This window comes from Peromyscus leucopus, chromosome 8b (genome assembly GCF_004664715.2).
Source record: "Peromyscus leucopus breed LL Stock chromosome 8b, UCI_PerLeu_2.1, whole genome shotgun sequence".
Lineage (NCBI taxonomy): Eukaryota > Metazoa > Chordata > Mammalia > Rodentia > Cricetidae > Peromyscus > Peromyscus leucopus.
In genome coordinates this window covers 103,042,808-103,066,198 of record NC_051086.1, presented here as the reverse complement: position 1 = coordinate 103,066,198, position 23,391 = coordinate 103,042,808, and the positions used below count along the sequence as shown (strand labels likewise).

Here is a 23,391-nt window from a genome sequence, read left to right as displayed (position 1 = left end):
ACAGTTTCCAGCTTCTCCAGCCTATACAGCAGCCACTGGTAAAAGCACACAGGCCTTTCGGAGCCCACGCGAGCAGAAGAACCAGCTGTCTGCAGATGCTCAGAGCAGAGGCAGCTCAGGTTGCTGTAAAGAGAAAGGAGGCTGTGGGTTAATGTTGGATGCTGAGGCCACTCACATCCTAGGCTAGCTGCAGGTCAGAGCTGGAGCCGGTAATGATCAGGCTGAGTGCAGGGTCTGTTCCAAAGGGAGGTGGGCCTGCTCTCCACACACAAGCTGATGCCGCAGGCTCCATATTGGCAAGACACGCACAGAGCAGACAGCCCAGAGTGAGCCTGTTGGACAAGAGGAAACCACGCTCCAGCTCACACTGGCTGTAGGACTTAGGCTGAGCTACTTCACCTTTCTCAGCCTCATAGTTGTCATTTGTAAACTGGAAATGATTCTAGCACCCAAGCCATAATGATTTCACCAACAGTGTAGCCCCGAAGGGCACAGTCCCTAGCCATGGTAAGTGGCACCCAGCCGGCGCTGTTGTGCTTACTGCTATTACATGGTTCATAGCAGAGTCCATTCAGGCCTCACTGCGCTAGGACCAAAGCTGAGGACGTGGAGGAACCTGGAGGGGTTCGATGTGGAATTGGGGAGGTGGGCACTGGATTGTTGGACCTTGTCTAGGCTTCCTGCGAGAGGAAGCTGGGCTGCTCAAACGCAGGGGCTCTCTACCCTTCCCCCGCTGCGCTGGGGATTTCTCTAAGGGGCTTCTTCTCGTAGACCTCTGTGTAGCAGTGTGCTCAGAGCTCAAAGATGCCCCAGTGGCCTCTGGTGGCCAGAACCCCTGGCAGTGGCCCAGGGTCACAAACGAAGGGCCTCCCATCCCCCCCCTTCTGCTCTCCCCCCTCTCCATACCAGCTCTTAGCTGTCTGCAGGTGAATTTCTTCTCATAAGGCAAAGGAAACCGCCTTAAGCCAATGTGGCTCCCCTATAACGATCACAACCATCCAAAGTTGTATTTAAGCCACCCTGGGTTAATTTTTTATTTATAAAATTGCACCCTTCACCTCCAGGTCCCCCCAGGGAGCGAGCAGAAATGGATCGTTTAATAAAACAGGGTTTGTAAGTGGCTCCTGTGCCTTCCAGGCAGCTTGTTCTCCTAAAACAGCTCAGGATCATTAGGACAAGGCCTGTTGAGCAGACACCCCCCCCCCCGCCCCCAAGCCCATGGCAGTTGAGGCAGAGGCTCCTCGGGCCCATGCCGACAGGAAGGACTTCTTGCCACCTGCAGTAACTCGCAGAGTACCCTGTAAGTCTGCCCCAGTGCAGCAAGGGTCTCAGTGCCCAAGCTGCCCCTCTAAGGAGGTGTAGAAACTGAAAGCGAAGGGTGAGGAAGGACTGAGGAGTCATATGCCCGTGAGTCAAATGGTGGCCCCTTAGATTCACACAGGCAAGCTCTAAATGGAGACATACCAAAGGTCCCCAGGCCTTCACCCACCCACCCTCCATCCACCAAGGGGCCCCAGCTGGAGAGGGGGGAGGGGCCCGAAGCTGCAGAGCTGAACAGCTGCCTGAGTGAGCGAAGCCTCCTCTGCATTGCAACTTGCAGGGGTTTTTATCTGGTGGGTCGTTTTGTGTGATCACGCTGAAAATGGGTTTAGCTAATAGAGACGTGTTCTTTCTTTCGGGTGGTTGTACAAGCAGGTCCCAGCTTAATTTCTAAAGACCAAAATGTTTGGCAGGTAAAAGGCTTTGGGAGGCCAGAGGCCTTTGCGTTAGAGAAGGAAGAACAGGCATCCAGGGACATTTCCAGGCAAGGCCCTGTGGGAGCAGAAGCTGGAGGCTGAATGGGGGTAGAGAGGGCACAGATGTAAGCATCCACTCACTGGGAACACACTCTTCTGAAATAATCTGATCCCACTTTCAACCTGGGGACCGGCTCTGGCTCCAGGGGCAGGTATTCACCTGGCTGGCCCGGCCTTCTTATTCACTCAGCAAGTATCCACTTCCTTCCTCCCATATATAGCAGCAGCCTCCTCTGTGCCAGGCTATGGAGACACCAGAGCCTCTGAGCCATGACCTCTATGTGTGAGACATTCTCAGTCCAGCAGGGGATGCAGATAAAAAGCCAGGGAACTCACTGAAGAGCCAGCCCATCCAGGAGCCTCCCACCTGGCCAGGCTCCTCCAAGGGGAGCGGGAAGTCTGTAGCCCCCAGGTTTACCCGGAAGCACTGGCAATGGGCAGCGTGACAGGGTGGAGACTCTGAAGCCAGCTTACTCACACCATTGGGAATTGGTGGATAGCGTGTCCACAGCGGCCCTAGGAGAATCAGTGGCTAACCTGGCCATCCTCCCTGGACCCCATTCATTGAGGCAAAAATGACCGGAAATGCCAGTCTTGTGAGTGACTGACTGAAAGTGGCATTCTCCACACACTGGAGCATCATCACGGAGGTGGTGTGGGATTAAACTCTGGGTCTGTTCCTTCTCAAGAATAGGCAGGAAGGATGAGGAGGGGTGAGGTAACAGAATGAACTGTTAGAAAATGGGCTACGCTGAGCACAGCTGGGTAAAGAAAGGAACCCACATGCATTCTAACCATGCACGGCAAGACCCCAGCCCAGGGTGACCTGTCCTCATGTGACTCCAAGACTAGATCTACATGAAACCAACTTCCTGCCTGTGCAACATGGCCTCCAGAGAGCCATGGAAGACCCTGTAACTCTGGAGACTTGGTGAAAGGACGGAAGATGAACAGGCTCCAGGACCTGGGAGAATAAACCCAAGCCGCTCTATTTCATGCAGCTCCCCAGCCTTCCCACTACCCCTCTGGTCCCACTACTTTCCAAATGCAGAGGCTTTCAGGAGATGGAGATGAGCCCTGGCCCCCAAGCTTCCCACAGTGGCCCAGACTAGTGTTACATTGAGCCCATATGCATGTGCCAGAAATCTGGCTCTGAAATATTTGACTTTGACTAAGTAAGAGCCACATGACATGTTCTGTGGGAGGTGACTCAGAACTCGACAGTCAGGACCAGGAAGGTGGGACAGTTGGTCATGCTCATCTGCCAGTGCTGCCCAGAGACTGGGAGTCCCAGGGCCAGAGGCGCTCCAGGGGATCAGAACCAGGTATAGGGGAACACTGGCAGAAGGAAAGGGGTACAGGGAAGGGGGCCAGTTCTCCCGTCAGTTCTGTCCTCAGACCCACCCCCAGCAGAGCGGCGGGTCCTTCCCTTTCTCAGGTCTCTGGCTGTGTGTTTGTGCTTCAGGGCTGGTGGGAATGGGACTAAATCATCCTGAGTTGGGAGGACAAGTGCCCTTATGAAGTCAGTCAGCACTGAGACTAGCCCCCGAGCCGAAAGAGGCTGCAATTGGTGTGAACCACTCATTCCATCCATCTTGTTTCAAAATGGCTCGCATCGCCGTGCCTTCCAACACACCTGCCCCACTAAGTCACGGAAATGTGAAAACATTTCAAGAGCCAACACAGCCTCTGCTGTCTTCCCTGGGCGGACTGCCTCAGCCATGGCCTTCTCAGCGCCTTAGTTCAAGTTCAGCTGCCCCTCGGCCCACAGCCCTCCCCGCCATGAATCTTAGGTAGGCTGCTAATGGACCGCCCAGATGTTACCATGGAGATTCACAGACTCCAGTGGAGAGCCAGCCAAGCCTGTTTTCATTCTTGCTTCCTGTGGAGAAGGGTGCTTCTTTCCACCTTCAAAAGAGGGGCTACAGTGTTTGGGGGTACGGTGTCAATTAGGACCTCGGTTTTTTTTATATGAAAAGTAGGAATGGGAAGAAAGGGCCTTCCATCTGTGGCTGTGGAAAGGGCTGGATGAGGCATGCCCATGCAAAATAAACGCCCACAGCCACCTGCTCTTTATGGCAATGTGGATAGAGATAATGATGGTGATTTTTCTAGAGCTCAAGAAAGATGCCCAGTCCAACCACCTTTCAGCCCAGGAGGGCTTCACTTCATCTTGCTTCTACTAAGTTAAAAAAAAAAAAAAAAATTCACATATAGGGGCTGGAGAGCTGGCTGGTAGTCAAGAACACAGGCTGCTTTTTAATGTTTCTATTTTTATTTTTAGATTTATTTATTTTTTATGCATATGAGCATTTTGCCTGCATGAATATATGTGTACCACTTATGTGCCTCAAACCCCAGAAGGTCAGAAGAGGATGTCAGATACCCTAGAATTGGAGTTACAGATGGTTGTGAGCCACCATGTGGATGCTGGGAACTGACCTGGGACCCCTGGAAGAACACAGCCTTCTCTCCAGCCCTAAACACTTCCTTCTTTTATAGAGGATCAGGATTCTGTTCCCAGCACCCACATCAAGCAGCCTACAACAGCCTGGAACTCCAGTTCCAGAAGATCTGACGCCCTCTTCTGGCTTCCAAGGGCTCTGTACACATGTGGTGCATGTATGGACATGCAGACAAAACACCAATATACATAAATAAAAATATTAAAAAAAACCTCACACACAAATAGGTTTGGGGAGAAATGGGAACATTCTGGAAGCAGGTAGTGGAGATGGCAGCGTAACGCTGTGGAAGCTCTGACCTGTGCACTGAAAATGACTGAGATGACAACTACTGCTGTGTCTACACGACTGTGATCAAAAGTGTTCCGAACTGTGTGCACAGAGTTCTGAGACTTCACAAGAAGAAACAAAGAAACTAGACATCTAGCTGCAGAGCACCGTCTGGTGTGCACTTGCAGATACATAAACATGCACACACAGACTTACAGATGTACACACACACACACACACACACACACACACACACACATATGCACACACACTCCCACACACTCATTCTGTTTCTAAGCTCCCAAGTGGCCTCCTGAGATGCTGGAATTAAGGACCAGCACAGGGTGTGAAACCCTCAGTGCAGAAATTCCTTCTGTGCATTCTCTGGCTACAGGTCCATGTATGGCAGCGTGAATAAGCATGGTCCCTGCTGGTCTGTCACTCCTGCTGATGGAATCTACCAGAAACTGTACCTAATTTCAGACAGCACACAATGGTTGCTTCTTCATCATGGATGTGGCAGTCTTTGCTGCCTTTCCTTTAACAGGTATTAGAATTAACTAATAAGATGACCACACAGGGCACAGTGACCACCCTCTTCAGTGACTCATACCGGTTGCCTCATAGCAGTGGAAGCCCACGCTGAGACTCAGTATCCTGTTTAAACGTTCACAGAGTGGGCATTTGTGGATGTACTCAGGGCTGGGGGCAATGAAAGAAAAGAAAAAATAAAAACATCCCAAAGTCACAGGAGACATGAATTTGGGAAGTGCAGGTGAAGTCCCTGGTTCTGTACCACTCCATCTTTGCGTGTTAAATGATGCCCTGACTTCCTGCCATGCTTGAAATACAGTGGAACCCTCCTCACCTGGGCAGGCTTCTTCCTCCCAGGAGAGGGTGATTCTGCCTCCCTCTCCCTCCTCACCTCCCCCTGAGCCAGCAGCACCCGACTCCAGATGCACAAGGGCCAGGCTGATTGTGATTCTCTCTGCTTTCTCTTTCTCTTTTCTTAGCGAGCCCAGAGCGCCTCGGGGAAAATTGGCTGAATAAAAGGTATAAAGACTTTCTCTTTTCTTCGTGAATGGTTTTTGACAGATATGAGCATGTTGAACATCTCAGGAACTGCTGGTGGTGAGCGCCAGGAATTGCTGGGGTTTCCCACTCGCTGGAGGGCGGGGGAGATTGGAGGATGCAGAGGAGATTGAAATGTTGACATCTCCTCTCTCATCCCCCAATAGATGGGTTTGAATTTTGTGAGGATGGAGGCTCAAGGACAGAGAAGCCTAAAATGGCTGGACCATGGTCCAAGGAGCCTGTTCTTAGGCAACTCCAACCTGCCCAAGAAATAACATAGATTCCTTCCTGGTTCCACCCCTCACTATTCTCTCCCCCCACCCACCGTTGGCACTCTAGTGCCCTCCCAGTTACCCAGTGAATGTCTACCCATCCCTGGGGCAGCGTAGTCTTAGATCTCACTGGCCCTGAGCTTGCTCGGCCAGTGTGGTCTAACTCCTCTCCCTGGCCCAGTCTCTTGCGTGGAAGCTATGGAAACCAGAGGCTGCCCATCACTTGGTGCTCTTCTGGCTTGCCCTCTACCCACAGCTCCCCTCCTTCCTGGAGTCACTAAAAAGAGTTTTACTTCATGTGGGGGAGGGGTGCTGTCCAAAGAATGGAGTTTGTTGTGAAGAAAATTAAGAGATATGAGTTTTCAGCACTCAGCCTGGGGGCAGGGCTTCCTGCTGGTGAGCTCCTGGGTGTGTGGTTGGGTCTGAGCCTGTGGTTCTGCTGTCACAGTATACCTGGTGCTGGACAGTTTAAAAGGAGAACAATGAAGCTGGGATATAGCTCAGTTGGTAAGGTGCTTGCATGCCCGGGATGTACGTGGCCAAGGGTTCCATCCCCAGCATCATACACCATACTTAGAGGTCCACACTGTACTCCAGGCACTTGGGGGTGGAGCCAGGAAGATCAGAAATCCAAGGTCATTTTCCACTACTTAGTGAGTTTAAAGCTAAACTGGGCTACATGAGGCCCTCTCTCACAAAAGGGGGAGGGGACTAGAGAGATGGCTTGGTAGTTAAGAGCACAAGTTGCTCTTTCCCAAGACCCAGGTTCAATTTCCGACACACCCGTGGTAAGTCAAAATTGTCTGCAAATCTAAATCCAGGAGATCCAGAGCCCTCTACTGGCCTCCACGGGCACCCGACACATATGTACACACAGGCAAGCATCCATACATGTAAAATGCAAATAAATGAATCTTTTTTTAAGAGACAAACCTAGCAATTCACAGCTCTGGTGGCCATCTGATGTTGAGCTAGCTGATATCCGGTGAGGACATTTCTGCTGTGTTAACATGTCAGAGAGGCCAGGGAGACAAGGAGGCAACTAGACCCTCTATTTGAGGTTTGGGGTGTGTTTGTGTGTATTATACATATGCATGCATGGGTGCACACAGGTTCACACACCCCTGAGGCCAGAGGTTGATGAGGTGTCTTGGGCTGTCATTCTCTTTATTTTTTGAGACAGTCTCTCACTAACCCGTGTGCTCACCGATTGGCTAACCTGGCTGTCCATCATGCTCTACACATGGATTCTAGTCACCCGCCACCACACCCTGCTTTTATGTGGGTGCTGAAGGGATCCAAACTCAGGGACTCCCGTTTGTGCAGCTACTGATTTTACCCACTGAGCCATCTCCCCAGCCCCAAAGACTCCCCCTTTTATAATGGTGCCAACTCCCGACCCAGGAGGGTGGGGCCTTTATGGTCTAACCACCTCTTGACCTTGTTCTTATAGCTACTAGTTTCCATATGAGGAGACATTCAGCAGATGGCATGTGTCAAGGGCCTCCAATGTTTTCTGTAAGTCAGAATCAAAAGTTGGTTCCATCAGGTTCAGGACCATTGTGTGTGCCTCAGGTGAACTTGTCATGTCTTTTGTGCTGTGTTTGCCCCAAGATATCTCTGGTTCCCAAGTCAGTCCAACCACTTGGAGGGGAAGTCCCGTGTGGAAGCTGGCCCTCATCCAGCCACACTGACTGTCTGTGGAGCGCACTGCTTGGGCTCCGCTCATTCATTGGCTTTCCATCAGCATGAAGGCAGGGAGCCTCCTGATGTGGCCTCGGGCTTCTCAGGGTTGGGCAGTGGTTTATAAGAAGTCCTAATCCCAGTCATGTTCCAGCTCTTTGTTCATTTTCAAAGTTGTATTGGTACCGGGCCTGGTGGCACAGGTCTGCCATCTCAGTGCTTATGAGGCTGAGGCAGGAGGATGACAAATTCAAGTCCAGACTGAGCTATGTACTGAGATCCAATCTCAGAAAGACAAATATGCTATGTTTTATTTTACTTTTGAGTCCCAGGTTTTGTAGAGATCCATTAAATCACACATGTGCAGGTGATGTGAGAGCAGATGTAAGGGTCTGCCAGATGGCTCAGCAGGTGGGGGTGCAGGTGATGTGAGAGCAGATGTAAGGGTCTGCCAGATGGCTCAGCAGGTGGGGGCGGCACCACCAAGCCTGAGGCTGCAGTTCTGCCCCGGGACTCACGCGGTGGAAGGAGAGCGTCAACTCTTGCTAGTTGTCCTCTGACCTCAACAGGCGCACGCACACACACACACACACACACACACACACACACACACAATAATAATTTTTTTCGAGATAGGGTCTCACTATGTAGCCTTAGTTGTCCTAGAACTTTCTATGCAAACTAAGCTGGCCTGGAACTCACAGAGATCTGAGATTACAGGCATGTGCCATCATACCCAGCAGTAAATCATATATAGAAATTAAGAAAATAAAGGGACTAATAGGGTGTGCCAGAAGAGAGTGTTGGATGCCCTGAAGCTAGACTTATAGGTGCTGTGAGCTGACCAATGTGGGTGCTGGGAACTGAACTCTGCCTTCCGTCTGTGAGAACAGCAAGTGCTCTTAACCACCCAGTAATCCCTCCAACCCTAAACTATTTTAATGACATTTATTTGTTTGTTGGGTTTTGTGGGGTAGGGGTGGCATCATAGTTTGTATGTGGAGGTCAAAGGTCAACTGTGGGACCTGGTTCCCTCCTTCCACCATGCAGGTCCTGGGGATTGAACTCGGGTCATCAGGTTTAGCAGCAAGCACCTTTAACCACTGAGCCATCTCACCGCCCTCTCCGGCTGCTTTGAAGACATTCTAGTTGAGAGTGATTTTGTTGCGACTTCAGGCTTTTTCTCCCTGTTTCCCGGGCTTTAGATTGTAACGCTTCTTGGGTTTATGATTTTGAATTTCTTCAACTCTGCCTGTCACTGTGGTGTGTGGAGATGGCGCACACGGGCCACAGCACTGTGTGGAGGCCAAAGGGCTCTGTGGTACCTGTTCTCTCCATCCACCTTGGTTCTGGGGACTGAGCTCAGGTCGTTGGTGTGTACAGCAAGAACTTTATCCTCTCCACATCTCAACAGCCTGGATTTGGGAACATTTTCACCATTTTCTCTCAAATACTCTCTCTATCCTCTGTCCCTCTCAGAGACCCACAAAAGGACATGTGCCGGGCAGCTTGAAATGGCCTCTGCTCAGTAACGCTCTACTCAACGTTTATGTTATTCTTTTTCTGTTTTTTGAGAATTTCATATATGAGTACTGTATTTACATCATTTCTCTCTCCTCCCACCACCTCCTCCCATGACCCCAACTCCCTTTCAAATTCATGACCTCTTATTCTTCAATTGCTATTGTTACACATGTGTGCATATGTGCGCACGCACGCGCGCGCGCGCGTGCGCGCACACACACACACATACACATATATAAATACAGCATGCTGAGTTCATTTAGTGTTGCTTGTATGTACATGTATTTAGGGCTGACCACTTGTTTTGGATAAACAATTAGGAAGCTTGTCCCTGGTGAAGACTGGTTCCCTCTCCTCTCTCTCTCTCTCTCTCTCTCTCTCTCTCTCTCTCTCTCTCTCTGTGTGTGTGTGTGTGTGTGTGTGTGTGTCTCTCTGTCTCTATCTCTCTGTCTCTGTCTCCCTCTCTCTGTCTCTCTGTCTCTGTCTCTCTCTGTGTCTCTCTCTGGGTGTCTCTCTCTCTGTCTCTGTCTCTTTCTGTCTCTGTCTCTGTCTCTCTCTGTCTCTGTCTCTCTGTCTCTATCTATCTCTCTGTCTCTCTCTATCTCTGTCTCTCTCTCTCTCTCCTCTCTCTCAGCAGTCACTGAATGTGTGTAGCTCTTCTTCTAGGGCTGGGGGTCTTGTGAGACCCCCCTATCCATGTTGGCAGTGTCATGGTGCAGGTCTAGTTCGGGTGACCATATTGTTGAGATTTCGTGGCTGCAGCTCCCCCCCGCCCCCCCCCCCCCCCGCCTTGGGGAGAAGGGTCTGTCTTGCGGCAGGCACCCTGGTCCTCTGGCTCTTACATTCACTACCCCCTTCCGCGTGTTCCCTGAGTCTCGGGTGTGAGGATGGTGTTATAGACTGGCCAGCCCACAGTCAGCTGTTCTCTGTGTAGGGACCAGTTTGGATTTCTGTGACGGTCTCCATCTGCTGCAGGAGAAGATGCTCTTAGCTCATTCTCCGTCCCGTCTCACCCTGAGCCGTTCCTCTTCCTCCTCACCACAGTGTCGAAGCTGGCCTTAGTCCAACCCAAGATTTTCCCCCCTTCAGATGCAGCTTTTTGGACTAAAGTTAAAGTAACTGTGGGTTTTGGAGTTTTGTTTTAGTGACTTCTTCACCAGGCTAACTTTAAGAACATGGAACACAGTCTGTAATACCGGCTTTAAGATCTTCATCGTAACACAGAAGTCTGTATCAGTCCCGGCCTTCCCTCATCTCAGGGGCTGTTCTCTGCCTCTTTCCATACCTGGTGACTGTTTTAACGTATCTTACTTTGTGTGTGTGGGTGTTTTGCCTCCATTATGTCTGTGTGCACCATATACGCACCTCACACCCATGGAGGCCAGAAGAGGGCATCCGATTCTCTAGAACTGGAGTTACAGACAGTTGTGAGTTGTCATGTGAGTGCTGGAAGTCAAACCCGGGTCCTCTGGAAGAGCCCAGTGCTCTAAACTGCTGAGCCACCCCTATACCTGGTAATTTTTGATTGGATGTTGGGTGTTGTCAGTTTCACATTATTGGGAGGTGGGTATAAGTCACAGCAGCATATTCCTGTACATATCCCCGAGCCTCACTCTGAGTGCAGTTAAGTTACCAGCAGACGACTTGACCCTTGACCCCGGCCGGCAGTTTTTATTTTCAGCTTGTCAGTGGCTCAGAGCTGATTCTTGGTCTAATCATTCCTGCTACGAGGGCTCAGGAATGATACAGTGCTTTACCTCTCCGCTGACTGCTCCCAGCCCCACAAGAAGGCTGTGCACTCACAGGTGGTTCTCACCTCAGCCATGGGGAGCCTTGGTTGGGTGTTGGATGGAGCCTATCTGTAGGGTCTTTCCTCTGGCCAGCACTCTCTTTGCCAGGGTTCTGTCCTGCAACTTCAGGTGCCTCGATGCCTAGCTCATAGCTCTGCTTCCTCAACCCAGGTGCTGTACTCTACCCAGAGCCCCTGCACCATGGCCTGAAAACTTTCTCAGGACAATGGGGGACCCCGAGTCTCCCCTCCTTGGTCTCCTGACTCTCATCCTCACCCTTTATAGCTGAAGACCATTCTTTGGTTGGTTATTGTTTCATGCAGAAGGCTACATGCATCCTTGATTCTCCACTTTGCCTAGAAATGGAAGATTTTCTTCTCACTCTTGAATACACCCATGAAGTGACTGCATGACCTTTTGGAGGGTGCATATGAATGCATGTGGACACACACAGACCCAGTGATGACAGATGTGTGTGCCTGTCCTGGTCTCCATGTCCTCTAGGGTGGGAAAGGTGAGAATGTCTAAAAAGGCAGGCCATATTGCTATCAGAAGCACTCAGGGGGTTGGAGCTTGAGGTGCCAGTGTGGAGCTTGAGGTGCCAGTGTGGAGCTTGAGGTGCCAGTGTGGAGCTTGAGGTGCCAGTGTGGAGCTTGAGGTGCCAGTGTGGAATTCAGCACCTACGTTTTCTTCACTGTGAGAATAGCAGTGGGACACTGCAGCATCAGAGAACAGAAGCTGCAAGAACTCACAAAAGACATGTCTGTGAAGGAGGAGAGAGAGAGAGAAGAGAGAGAGAGAGAGAGAGAGAGAGAGAGAGAGAGATTGGGAGAATACCAGCAAACCCCAGATCCCCATAAACATCCCTGAGTGGGGTGTGCTGAGGCCTAAGCACCCAGCCTTCCGAACACAGTCCCCTCGCTGGCCCCGTCTGAGCTGGATAAGACTGGAGCCTCCCTCTTAGCTTCCTCTGGACACAGCGTTGCCAGCCAACAGGGGGCTTGGAGTCAGCCCAGTGCGCCCTGCTACGCTTCTTTCCATGCCAAGCATGTCCCTGAGCGATCGATGGTGACTGTGGACTTCTTGGCTTGGGTCTCTGCCATATAGAAGGAACTGGTGGACCAGAAAGATTCAGGAGTTCAGCCTTCCTGCCCATTCTGGCCCCCTCCTCTTAAGAGGTATCTCCACTATCCAGGCTGTCCACCTTCGGGTGGGGGTGGGACACAAGACTTCTGCTAGTTGGAGTCATATCAGATGTCATGAGAACTTGGCGAGGCGTGTTGTGGTGGTGGGGGCAGTTCTAGAATGAGCTCCAAATACATGGGTGGCAAAGAGTTAACCCCAACTCTGGCTGAGCCTGACCCCAGTGCCCCACCCACATCTTGCCATATCAGGGATACACTTTGGGTGCTCTGGCTGGAATATCAGCTCCCAGCTCTACAGTTCTGCACCACAGAACATGGAGAGGGTCCCTTGTGCCACACGCATCTCCTGCAGGCCCCCAGCTGGGAGGTTTGTGTTATCCGAGGAAGGAGCAGAGCTGTAACATGAGAGTCAGGATTGGAGGGTAACAGGAGGACAAGGCTGGGCAGATGTGTGGAGGGCTGGAAACCCAGCCTGTGCTCTCCCCGGAGTATTAATTACAGTTGGAGTCGAAGCTTGTCAGGGCATGCTCTGCTCGGGCAGAGTGATGATAATGGTCGGGAGCTGTGGGTGGGTCACAGAGCAGGAGCAGGACACTAGGACATCACTTGGAAAAGGCAGGAAGTTGCGAGCCCTGCCAGCCTGGCTATCCCATCACTGGCTTCTGTTCACGCAGCCTTCACTGACATGTCTGCTGTCATGTCTGGGTTCCTGAGAGGTCTGCAAAGTGGGCACCACCATCCAGCCAGTGACTGGGTTCTACAGAACGTCCACTCGCATTGACCGGTGCAGTTGTGTGTCTTAGGGCCTCCCTGGTGCTGATGTCAACATTTGCGGAGGTCAAACCAACCTCAGCCCCACACCTGGGTCCTCCCTGTCTCACATGGGCATTGCAGGGCACACTTAGGGGCTTCAACACATGAGCCCTCGAGGAACATTCCAGATCCAAACCATTAATGTCACTCCACAAAGGCTCACGACCATCTTGAAATGCAAAATGAATTTTGTTTGTTTCCAAGAGTCCCAGGGTTTTAACAGTTCCCGGGGTGCACAAAAGCCAAAGTCACAAGCCTCCCCCAAGAGTCAGGGTGAAGACTGAGCTGCAAACTCATGCTTCCAGCATACAGTGCTGGGATGAACATCCCACTGCAGAGGGGAGGGGGGACGGTAGGAGGGGGAGACCAAACCAAGACCAAACCCAGCAGGTCAGACCGAACCTGCAGAGCTGTGCCTGGCATCTAGGGCATGTGGTGGTGGGCTCCATGGGCAGCTCTTCTTTCTCCTCCTTTGGAGACCCTGACCATGGCCTCTCCCTTGTCCCCTCACCCCTCCCCTGTCCCCTGTCCCCTCCCCTGTCCCCTCACACCTCCCTTGTCCCTTCACACCTCCCCTGTCCTCTTCCCTCCCTTATCCCTCACCCCTCCCCTGTCCCCTTCCTATCCTCTCCCCCTCCCCTGTCCCCTCCTCCCCATCCCCTCCCTGGCCTCTCCCCCTCCCCTCCTCCTCCTCTGTCTCCTCCCCTGTCCCCTCCCCATCTTCTCCCCTCCCCTGTCCCCTCACTGCTCCCTTGTCCCCTCCTCCCATCCCCTCTCCTGTCCTCTCCTCTCCCCTGTCCCCTCACCCCTCCCCTGTCCCCTCCTCCCCATCCCCTTCCCTGTCCTCTCCCCCTCCCCCCCCCCTCCCGTCCCCTCCCCTCATCCCCGTCCTCTTCAGCTTTGCCCCTATGCTTCTATCGCCCTTCTCTGGCTTCCTAGGACCTGTCACTGATCTACAGCTCTCTCCTCCCCCTCCCTCCCCTCCCCTCCCCTTCTCTGTCCTTCCACTCACCTGGCATGTCTTCTCAGGCTCCTCCCCTGACCTCCCAGGTCCCATCACTTGCCCCCCAAAGACCTCCTTCCTGCCTTTGTCCTCGCTGGTGCTGGTTTCCTGACTTCAGCTCTCTGTACAGGGTGACTCCCAAGAGGACAGGAAGTTTAACTGGCTAGGGTGGCCCTTGTTCCCAGGCAGGACAGTGCCAGCTCATGGCTTGTGCTCAGCAGATACCTACAGGGAATGCCCAATCTGTGAAAAGGACTCAGTGAGCCCCAGGCCCTGCCCCTTCCCCATCCCACAGCGGTGTTTGGGACGCACTACAGTGATCTTTCTTCTCTCAGACAGACTCATTGGCTGCAGAGAGCTCCAGGCTCCATCTGGGACAGCACACCAAGCTTACACACTGCAGAATTGGGGGAGAGGTTGGTGGAAGCAGGAGTTTATGAGCACACCCATCTTTCTTTTGGCAGATTCGGGGCACAGGGACAGCCAGCAGCATGGGTGACTGGCCAAGCACACACAGCACCATCAGTGTCAAGGGAACCCTATAACCACCCCACTACAGAAATTCTGTCCATGATGTCTGGGAGGGGACCTGAGGCCCAGAGGGGCTGACTTTTCAGAGTGGAAGCTGATCCCACAGAGCCCTGGAGTGGCTGGTTGATGGCCTCCCTTACCAGCACTGCGTGGCTCTGAGGCTGGGTGTGATCTGAGGCTTGAGTGGCAACAGGCTGGTTCCTGGGGGCCTTTGATCATGTGCTGCAGGGCCCTGCTCTCAGCCCTATCCTGGTCACAATCCATGCCGTGATTGTGTAAACATTTCGTAGGCATGGCAGGAGCAGAGATGAAATTTCACAAAACGTGATAAGAATAGATGTAAAATCTGGTTCTTGGGTCCAAAAACACTACTTGGAGGAATACTGCAAGAAGATTTGGGGCTCACTGTGGGAAATTCAGCCCAGTTCGTGGCATCAGATACCATCAGCCCTGCCTGGGCATGGTTGACAGTTCTGGGATAAGCCGGTGTAGCTGACCTCGACATGGTGTTCTTTGGATGATGTGCATGGGGTGTGCTCAGCCTCATCGGTGGGATGGTGGGCTCAGTCTAGAGTATCTGAGGGCTGTGGGATGCCTCATATCCCGGAATAAAAATGAGGTGGAAACTCGTTTCGTGCACACCAAGGGAAATGACTAGGGACAGAAAAGCTCCCCAGAGCAGGACAGGACTTGGCGGCCAGAGCCTTGCCCTGGGACACTGGGGGCTAGCTGGCCTTGGGAGGGGAAGGCAGCTTCAGTTATAATCAGCAAGAGTATGGGCAGGTACGGGGTCAGACTGCGGGGGAGGGGAGAGCTCTCCCATCCTCAGGCCTTAGCTGGAGGGGGGAGCTGCACAGAATCCTTTTGTCCTGGGAAGGGAGGGGAGGGACAGGGTGGCTCCAGGAGCCTGAGAGCAGGTCACACCTCAGTGGCTGTGGCTGCTGTATGGTACTGCTGGGAAAGGAAGGATCTGCCCGCCACTCTAAATCAGGAGTCAGACAGCGCTGGCAGGGCACAGGGCTGCGCCCCCACCCCACTCTCTGCTGAGGTGCATCCTCCTGCCCACGTTCCTCTCCGGCTGCTGAATTATTGAGAGCGTTGTGTGCTTTATTGCTGTGCTGAAGGGGCACTGCGGCGTAGCATCTAAGCTTGGAGGGTATCTGTGGTCCAGGGGGGTCGTGACAGGCCTGAGCTTTCCTCTCTAGAACCCCCCAGTGGGGGGAGCATCCTCCTGCCCTCCCTTCCCTGACATAATTTATTCATAACCGCCAGCCTTCTGACCAAGGCTGCAATCCGCCCCCGCTCTTATGCCACCGGTCTGGAAGGCTGTGGATTGAATTTGTGGCAAATGGCATTGCCTGGCTCACGTTAGGGCTCTGGTGGGGGCCCCAATGCTGCGGGCCATGGCAGGTGGGGAAGGAGTGTGCCCCTAGGGATTAACTCCCATTTTGGTATGTTTAGGGTGGAGTAAGCATGTAGATGTACATGAGACTGCATGTGGGGGGTATGTAGCTGAGTGCGTGAGGAAGGGGTCAGCGCCTCCGTGCATATGTGTACATACAGGGGCTGTGCATATGCAAGTGTGCATGAAGCCATGTGCAGAGACTACATGTGTGCAGGTGTTCATGGAACCATGTGCAGGGACTGTGTGCAATGTGGGTGTGCATGAAACTGTATACAGGTGCTGTGTGTGTAGGTGTAAATGAAGCCACATTATACATGGACTGTGTGTGTGTGCAGGTGTACATGGAGTCATATGCAGGAACTGTGTGTGTGTGGGTGTGCATAAAGCTATGTATAGCCATATCCCTGGGTCTCCCAGGTGTGCATGCAAGGTGCAGCTCTTCAGAAAAGACACCTGCTGCTCACCTTGACAGATGCCCCTCCAGGAAGCAGTTTTCTAGAGAGTGGTGGGAAGCTTAGCCCAGAGTTTGGAGTAACTTCTGCGTGCAACAGCCCTCCCCCAAGAGAAAGCTCTCCAGAACACAAGCAGTTACCCCTTTCTCCACACTTCTGGACCTCAGATAAAATCTCCTCCCGGCCAGTCCGCATTCCAGAATCCTCAAGATCCCTAGTGTGGGAGCCCCTGAATGCCCTTCCCCTGGCTTGCCATGTGTCAGACTTGGCACTGGGCCATGCCGTAGCTCAGGTCTCAGCCGAGGGCCAGGTGGCAGGAATGACCAGCATGGGCAAAGCCAGACAGAACCTTCAGGGACTTGATAGTGAGCCCGGAGCAGGCTCGGAGCTGCACTGCCTGGGCACGGAGAATGAGGCTGAGCTGCAGAGAGGGACCAGAAGGACCGACCAGGATCTGGACTTCCTGAAACAGCTGCAGGGAACAGCAAAGCTGTGCTCCAGAGACGGATGGAGCCCCCACCCTAACCTGCCTCACCACCCTTCCCCGGGCTGGGTCTTCTCCCTGCCTCCCCAGGAGCCAGGGTTTCGAAATGATGATGTATTTCTGGGTATGTACCAAGCGTGGATGGCTGTGTTGCTTTCTCTGCTCCGGGCAGGTCTAGGGCTGAAATGAGAGTGCAGAGTGTACACTCCTACACACCTACCCAGCTGAGCCTCCCATATCTGTTCCACCCTCCCCGAAGCCCAGTGCAGGCAGAGGCACCAGGGTCAGAGGGTCCCCAGACAGAAAACACCGGCTCCTGCCCAGCCCAGCATCTCTGACTGGGTCGGTCTCTAGAAGGGCTCCACAGAGCCTACCCATCTCTCGGTGCCTCCTTTGCCTGGCCTTAAGGAAAACCTCGGGCAAACCCCCACCCCAAACCAAGCACATCACCCCAGCAGGTCATTTTCACTCCCCTTCATGCTCCTACCTTTGAGTGGCAGAAACAGGTAGGGAAAATAAATCCAAAAGACTGTTCTGAACCCTACACCAGCATCCCAGCTCTCTGAGCCCAGAAACCTGGGAGGTCAACCCTGGGGAGGGAAGAGCCTGCACTCAGCATCCACCCTCTCCTCTTTTGCTTGGCCCTGTGCCTCTTCACCAAGGAGAGGATTATGGGGTGGCAGATCAGTGGAGAGGCTATGGCAGCTGGAGGAGGGACCCAGCAATGGCTCCTGGGAGTCTGAGGTTGTGATGAGCCTCACAGATGGCGGCACCAGGACTGGGCTCCACCAAGCCTCGCTGGCCTCTTTTTCACTTGCGGCAGAATCAGCACCAGGTTGTTCCTGGGTCCTTGGAACTATCCCACCCTTACAAAGCCTCATGGTTCTATTGATGGTGCCCCTTGTGGGGCCCGTCTCCTTCCTGGATGTCAGGGCTATTCCCAGACACCCTTTGGACCCTCAGACAGGATGGACTCTTTTCCTGCTGCCTGCCCTGGACATGCCTGAGCAGTAGGCTTATCCCTCCCGTGACTCTTGGGTCCCTTTAGGAGGCAGGGACAGGGGATGTCTCCCTCAGGCTGGGGTTCACTCACATGCTGCCTGGGAAGGGCTCTGTGTTGTCTAAACACAGCCTCATAGGCTGGCCTGGCTTAAATGGATGCCACTCTCAGGACCCTCCGCCCCAGCCGGGGCTCTTGGTCCTCGCAGACACTCTGCCAGGCGGTGGGAATGTGCTAAGTATTCCCTCACTGAAATGTCCAGGCTATTTTAGGACAGGGGTGGATCCTGATCGGAAAAGTCTCCTTTCTCGGCTTCCTGATGCACTGGCCCTACCATGGCTCCACCCTCAGGCTGGCACTGGGAGCCTTGCTGAGATGTAGAAGACCCAGTCACTCCCTCCCTCCCTCCCTCCCTGAGCAACCTCACCCAAACTCAGTGTAGGAGAGGTCACCCAATGCTGCCAATCCCACATCAGATCCCATGGGGACCCCCACTGCCTGTTAGCCACCTGACCTCCACATTCCTCTCCCACTTGGCTCCCTAGACGTTGCTCATGTCCCTGAAGACCAAGGCTTTGCTTTTTCCCACGGTTCACAGAACACAAGCTCTTGGGGAATTGTTGTGACTTGCTGAGCCCAGCTCCCCAGCTCTGATACATGCCTGATGTCAGGCTGGGGCTCCCTTCTCTCCATGGCTGTCTCCCTTGCCTTCCCCCGCTCCCCTTCCTGCCTCAGCCCTGCCTGGCTCCAGTCTCACTGTGAATGAGGATCCTATTCAACTAAGCTATCCCCCCCAACTCTATCCTAACTCCCGCCTTCCCTCAAGGGGAGCTCTCAGTCAGAGAGACAGCGCCTTTAGCATAGGGGCCCCTACCTTCAGGAAGCTCTCCTGGCTACAACCATCACTCCTTCATCTCTGTCCACCAAGAGCCCCAGATGACCCTAACTAGGTCTCATCCTGCTCTTCTTCCTGGTGCCATATTGTATCTCTGCTTGGATAAAGCTCCAGGAACCTCAAACACTGAAAAGAGCAGATGGATAGATGGATGGGTAGATGGATGGATAGGATGAATCAGAATGAGGTCCAGGCAAAGTATCAGTGAGGTGCTACTCCATTCAACACCCACTCCTGTCCAGGTCTCTGTGACCAAGGTCACTTGGCAGCCATGTCTTCCTACCCAACGGAAACAAGTTTTCAAGGAAATCTGTGGAGACATTGCTGTTCCCACTTTAAAGTCAACCAATGTAGCCAGTTCCTGCCTTCTTTGTTATGGGCACAGAGATGAGTGAAGGCCCAGGGTCTCCACTCAGCAGAGCTAGGCACGGGGGCCTGACCCCTGGTACCTCAGCATGGCCGTGGTAGTTCCCCTGGTAGAAGAGGGTGCAGAAGTTACCAGGTGCTTTGTGAGGAAGGCTTTCCATCAGAGTCCCTTGCATGCTTTGGGAGGATCCCCATCTTTGGAGAGCCAGAGTCTCCCCCCAGGAGGGCTGCCACAAAGGAGGGGAGACAAAATATCAGAGCGTGCTGCCTGGATGTAGACAGTGGACCATTGCCATCTACCTCGGGACTGAACATGGGTCTTTCTTTGTAACTCGGCAGCTGTATGACATTGAGTGAATCACCAGAGCTCTCTGAGCCTTGGGTCTCTATCTGTAAAGTGACAGTAGTGCCACATGAGGCCTGGGTGAGGATGCAGGATGCTTTGTAGAGGATGCAGGATGCTTTGTGTGTATCGTGACCAGAGTGCTAAGGGAAAGAGGGCATCCACCAACAGGTCTGGACTGGCCATGAAGTAGCCATTCTGCTTTCCTGGCTCACCTGGATTCTGTTGGGTGACCTGTACTCTCATCCACCAGGGACCCCACCCTCTCCCTTTGGGGACCTGGAATGGTCTTAGCCAGGGGCTGTCCCTCCTGTGCTTCCTCCCTATCCCCCTCTCCTCCTCACCTGCTCACCCCCCTCACACCCCAGGTTCTCCAGGTGTGCACAGCCTGCTGACCCCACCCCCACCCGCTCACACCCCAGAGTCTCCAGGTGTGCACAGCCTGCTGACCCCACCTGCTCACACCCCAGGTCTCCAGGTGTGCACAGCCTGCTGACCCCACCCCCACCTGCTCACACCCCAGGTTCTCCAGGTGTGCACAGCCTGCTGACCCCACCCCCACCTGCTCACACCCCAGGTTCTCCAGGTGTGCACAGCCTGCTGACCCCACCCCACCTGCTCACACCCAGGTTCTCCAGGTGTGCACAGCCTGCTGACCCCACCCCCACCTGCTCACACCTCAGGTTTCCAGGTGTGCACAGCCTGCTGACCCCACCCCCACCTGCTCACACCCAGGGTCTCCAGGTGTGCACAGCCTGCTGACCCCACCCCCACCTGCTCACACCCCAGGGTCTCCAGGTGTGCACAGCCTGCTGACCCCACCCCCACCCGCTCACACCCCAGGGTCTCCAGGTGTGCACAGTCTGCTGACCCCACCCCCACCTGCTCACACCCCAGGGTCTCCAGGTGTGCACAGCCTGCTGACCCCCCCCCACCCCCACCCCAGGTCTCCAGGTGTGCACAGCCTGCTGACCCCACCCCCACCCGCTCACACCCCAGGTTCTCCAGGTGTGCACAGCCTGCTGACCCCACCCCCACCCGCTCACACCCCAGGTTGTCCAGGTGTGCACAGCCTGCTGACCCCACCCCCACCTGCTCACACCCCAGGGTCTCCAGGTGTGCAGCCTGCTGACCCCACCCCCACCTGCTGGGCAGCCCTTGTGCTTCTCTCTTTATTCCTGGGGGTGGAGACCCTGTCCTCGAGTGGACAACATGCCTAAGACACCTAGGTGGCCATGTCATCTGCTGGCTAAGCTGAAGCCTCTGGTGGACAGCAGACCCCTGGGAGACCCCACACGCCGGCTCTATCTTGCTCAAACAGCTGTGATGTTACACTTGCACCAAAGTGTAGCTCCAGCCTCCTCCGTCACTTTAGGATGAGGTCTGTGTGGCTTAACCCAGGGTCCCTGATGTGTGCTTAGCTCCCATGTAGCTCCCTAGTGATAACAGCGGAGCACTGTGCTGGTCAGCTCTGGTGCCTCTGGGTTCACTTGATTTCACCATTGAGCAATAGGAAAATGAGGCTGAAAAGGGCCAGAGCTTCCAACTCCAGCACCCACACACCAGCTCAGGGCAGGGTACATGCTCATCAGGAACCTGTGCCCAGAACGTTGTCCCCTCCCACCTCACCTCCAGCGTGTCTAGTATCCACCCCTGATTATCTTCTGAGTCTAAAGGGTCTCCTCATATGCCTCTGGTGTGTGGGTGTGTGGCACCCCTAGACTGGGAATGCCTGTGAGGGCGGGAAGTTTGGTCTTCCCAGCGTTGTTCTAGAAAGGGGGCTTGGCAAGAATCTGCAGAACAGAGACGGGAAGAAGGGGATATTGATAGTGGCCCGTTAGCCAGTAGTGGAGCCTGGTGTGGCCAGAATACTTCCCAGAGCCTCCTCATGCCAGACATGGTCATGAGTGGATCCGGGGTAGCTCCACGGTTGATGGGGGTGCAGCCTGGAGCCGACAAAGGCTCCTCCCCCTGGTTCCACACTGCTCAGCCTGAGGTGAGGCCTGGGATTTCAGCCAGCCAGGGGGCCCTTTCTGCTTTGTCCAGAGCTGATCCCCAAGACTGAAAGGACTTAGCATAGAGGGAAGAGAGAGCACTATTCCTCTCCTGTCTGTGGACAGGGACAGGGAGCCTAGCCCTGCAGCCCCTTCTGGTGGGGGACTTGAGTTGGCTTCAGGAGTGGCTGGCAATGGCTGGGGATGCCAGAAGAAAGCGCCACCAAATTAGTGGTAATTGCAGGAGAGATGAAGAGCAACCGGGGTAGCTGAATGAGGTTCTCTATAAATATTATGTTTTAAAAGTTTGCCCTGGAGTAATGGAAGCTGTTTAAATGTGAATATCCTGTCTGCATTTTAAAAGCCTGATAATGAAGGTTTAGTAGCTGTTTCCTGGGGCCTCTCTACTGGGGGCCCGCTCTCCCTCTAGTTCCAGTTCTCCTGGGCTCCTCTGTTAGCTGCCCACAGACATCAGAAAATCTCACCTCATGGGTTTAAATTGCCCCTCCCTCCCCTCTCCCCTGGTGGCTACCACAGTCCCAACCTGCTTCCTCCAGATGCCTGCCTCTTTGCCCTATCCCATGTGGCCCTGCCTCTTGTGACCAGCTAGAGCTGGCAGCAGCATCTTCTAGGCCCACCCCTCACAGTTGGCATCCCTTGGTGGATAGCCACCCTGGTCTCCAGCCTTCTCGATGGCCAAAGCAAGGACCTGTCTGTCCCACAGGGGACCGGCCCTCCTACATGAGGTTTATTTCTTTCTTAAAATCCTAAGCAAAAGCGTTCACACAGGCCGACAACAAAGCATCTCTGTTTCCGTCTCTCTCCATCAGGTAGCAGCATTTGGTAGGGCTTAGGAAGCCAGGACTGGTGTTCACATGACTGGGGGAGGGGGCAGTGGGCATGTGGGCAGAACTGAGCCCCGGGAGGCACAGGACCCAGTCAGCCCCTGGAAGGAGTAGCAGGGGGACAGTTTGGGGGCCAGGTTGGCATTTCTGGTACGCAAAGGTAGATTCATAGTGACCTGTGGCAGTTCCCACGAGGCATCAGGCGTGGGGCACAAGAACCCACTGTGTGCACAACCCAAACCTAGTCGCAAGAGAAACAGTACTATTACAGACATGACTTTGGCTGGCGTGAAACCATTTCTGAATCCCAGGACAGTGGCAGAGACACCTGGGGGCTGGGGAAGGGCTGCCTCCTGGTTCTAGCTGGTGCTTTGAAGTTTTTGAAGACCCCACTCCCACCCCCACCCCCCAACCACCTAGTTGCCTCATTCTGCCCAAAAGGGAAACAACTTAGAATCTGGAAGACGCTGGTGATTCCAAAGGTACAGACAAAAGCCACTGTGGCAAGATGGCTGACACTCTCGGGAAAGGGCCGTGCTTTAGGGATTTCTTATGAAAGAACCAAATGGCTCTGAATACCAATCTTTGGGCAAAGCTAAGGGCAAATGGGGGGGGGGTGAGCGATTTGGGAGAGGGAATGGGAACAGAATGGGACCAGAAAGTCACAGAGCAGGGGCCTAACGCAAGTTTCCCTGGGTCCCACAGGAAGGGGGTCTAGCTTGAACAGAGCAAACAAGAGAGTGAGGGGAATGCCAGGGGTTGGGCAGGTGGAGGGATGGGCACGAACAGCACCCCAAGGGAGTCTGGGGCTCGAGGACGGTTCTGGAAAATGGACCCTGTCTCTGCACTCTGGCTGTCTCTGCTGTCTCGTCCCTGGCGTGGTGAGGGTGCAGAGGCGGGCCCGATCGCTTTGGTCTTCGTCAGGCCCTCAGAGGCCGCAGGACTGGTAGACGGAGGGGTGGTGGGGTGTTGTCTTCCGAGGTCCTGGGCTACTTTAACTGGTGGGAGCCCGGTCCATCCAGACTTCCCTGGCCTAGAGGGATGCTCCCTGAGACTACAGGCCCCTCCTGTCCCCCTTGGGTCTCCTTGCCTACGGGAAGCCTGGGACAAGGTGGGCGTCAACAGAGGTGCCGGAAGGAAAAAGCCAGAACTGGAGGAGGCAGCAGGTAGAATATGTCAGGACACCTTCGAGGAGAGCGGCCCAGGGCATACGGAGCTTTGAGCATCCCCACACACACACA

At 53.9% G+C, this 23,391-nt stretch overlaps 1 protein-coding gene across 4 annotated transcripts in view; it reads left to right on the top strand.

Annotated features, from left to right (window-relative positions):
• Rbfox3 (RNA binding fox-1 homolog 3) overlaps positions 1-23,391 on the top strand; it is a 428,898-nt gene that overhangs the window by 303,768 nt on the left and 101,739 nt on the right. For 3 of the 4 annotated variants that reach the window (XM_037201310.1, XM_028892576.2, XM_037201311.1), the window contains exon 4: positions 5,545-5,584. The exons of the other annotated variant lie outside the window; for it this stretch is intronic. The gene's annotated coding sequence lies outside the window, so the exon portion shown is untranslated. The remainder of the gene's footprint in view (positions 1-5,544; positions 5,585-23,391) is intronic. 4 annotated transcript variants of the gene reach the window in all.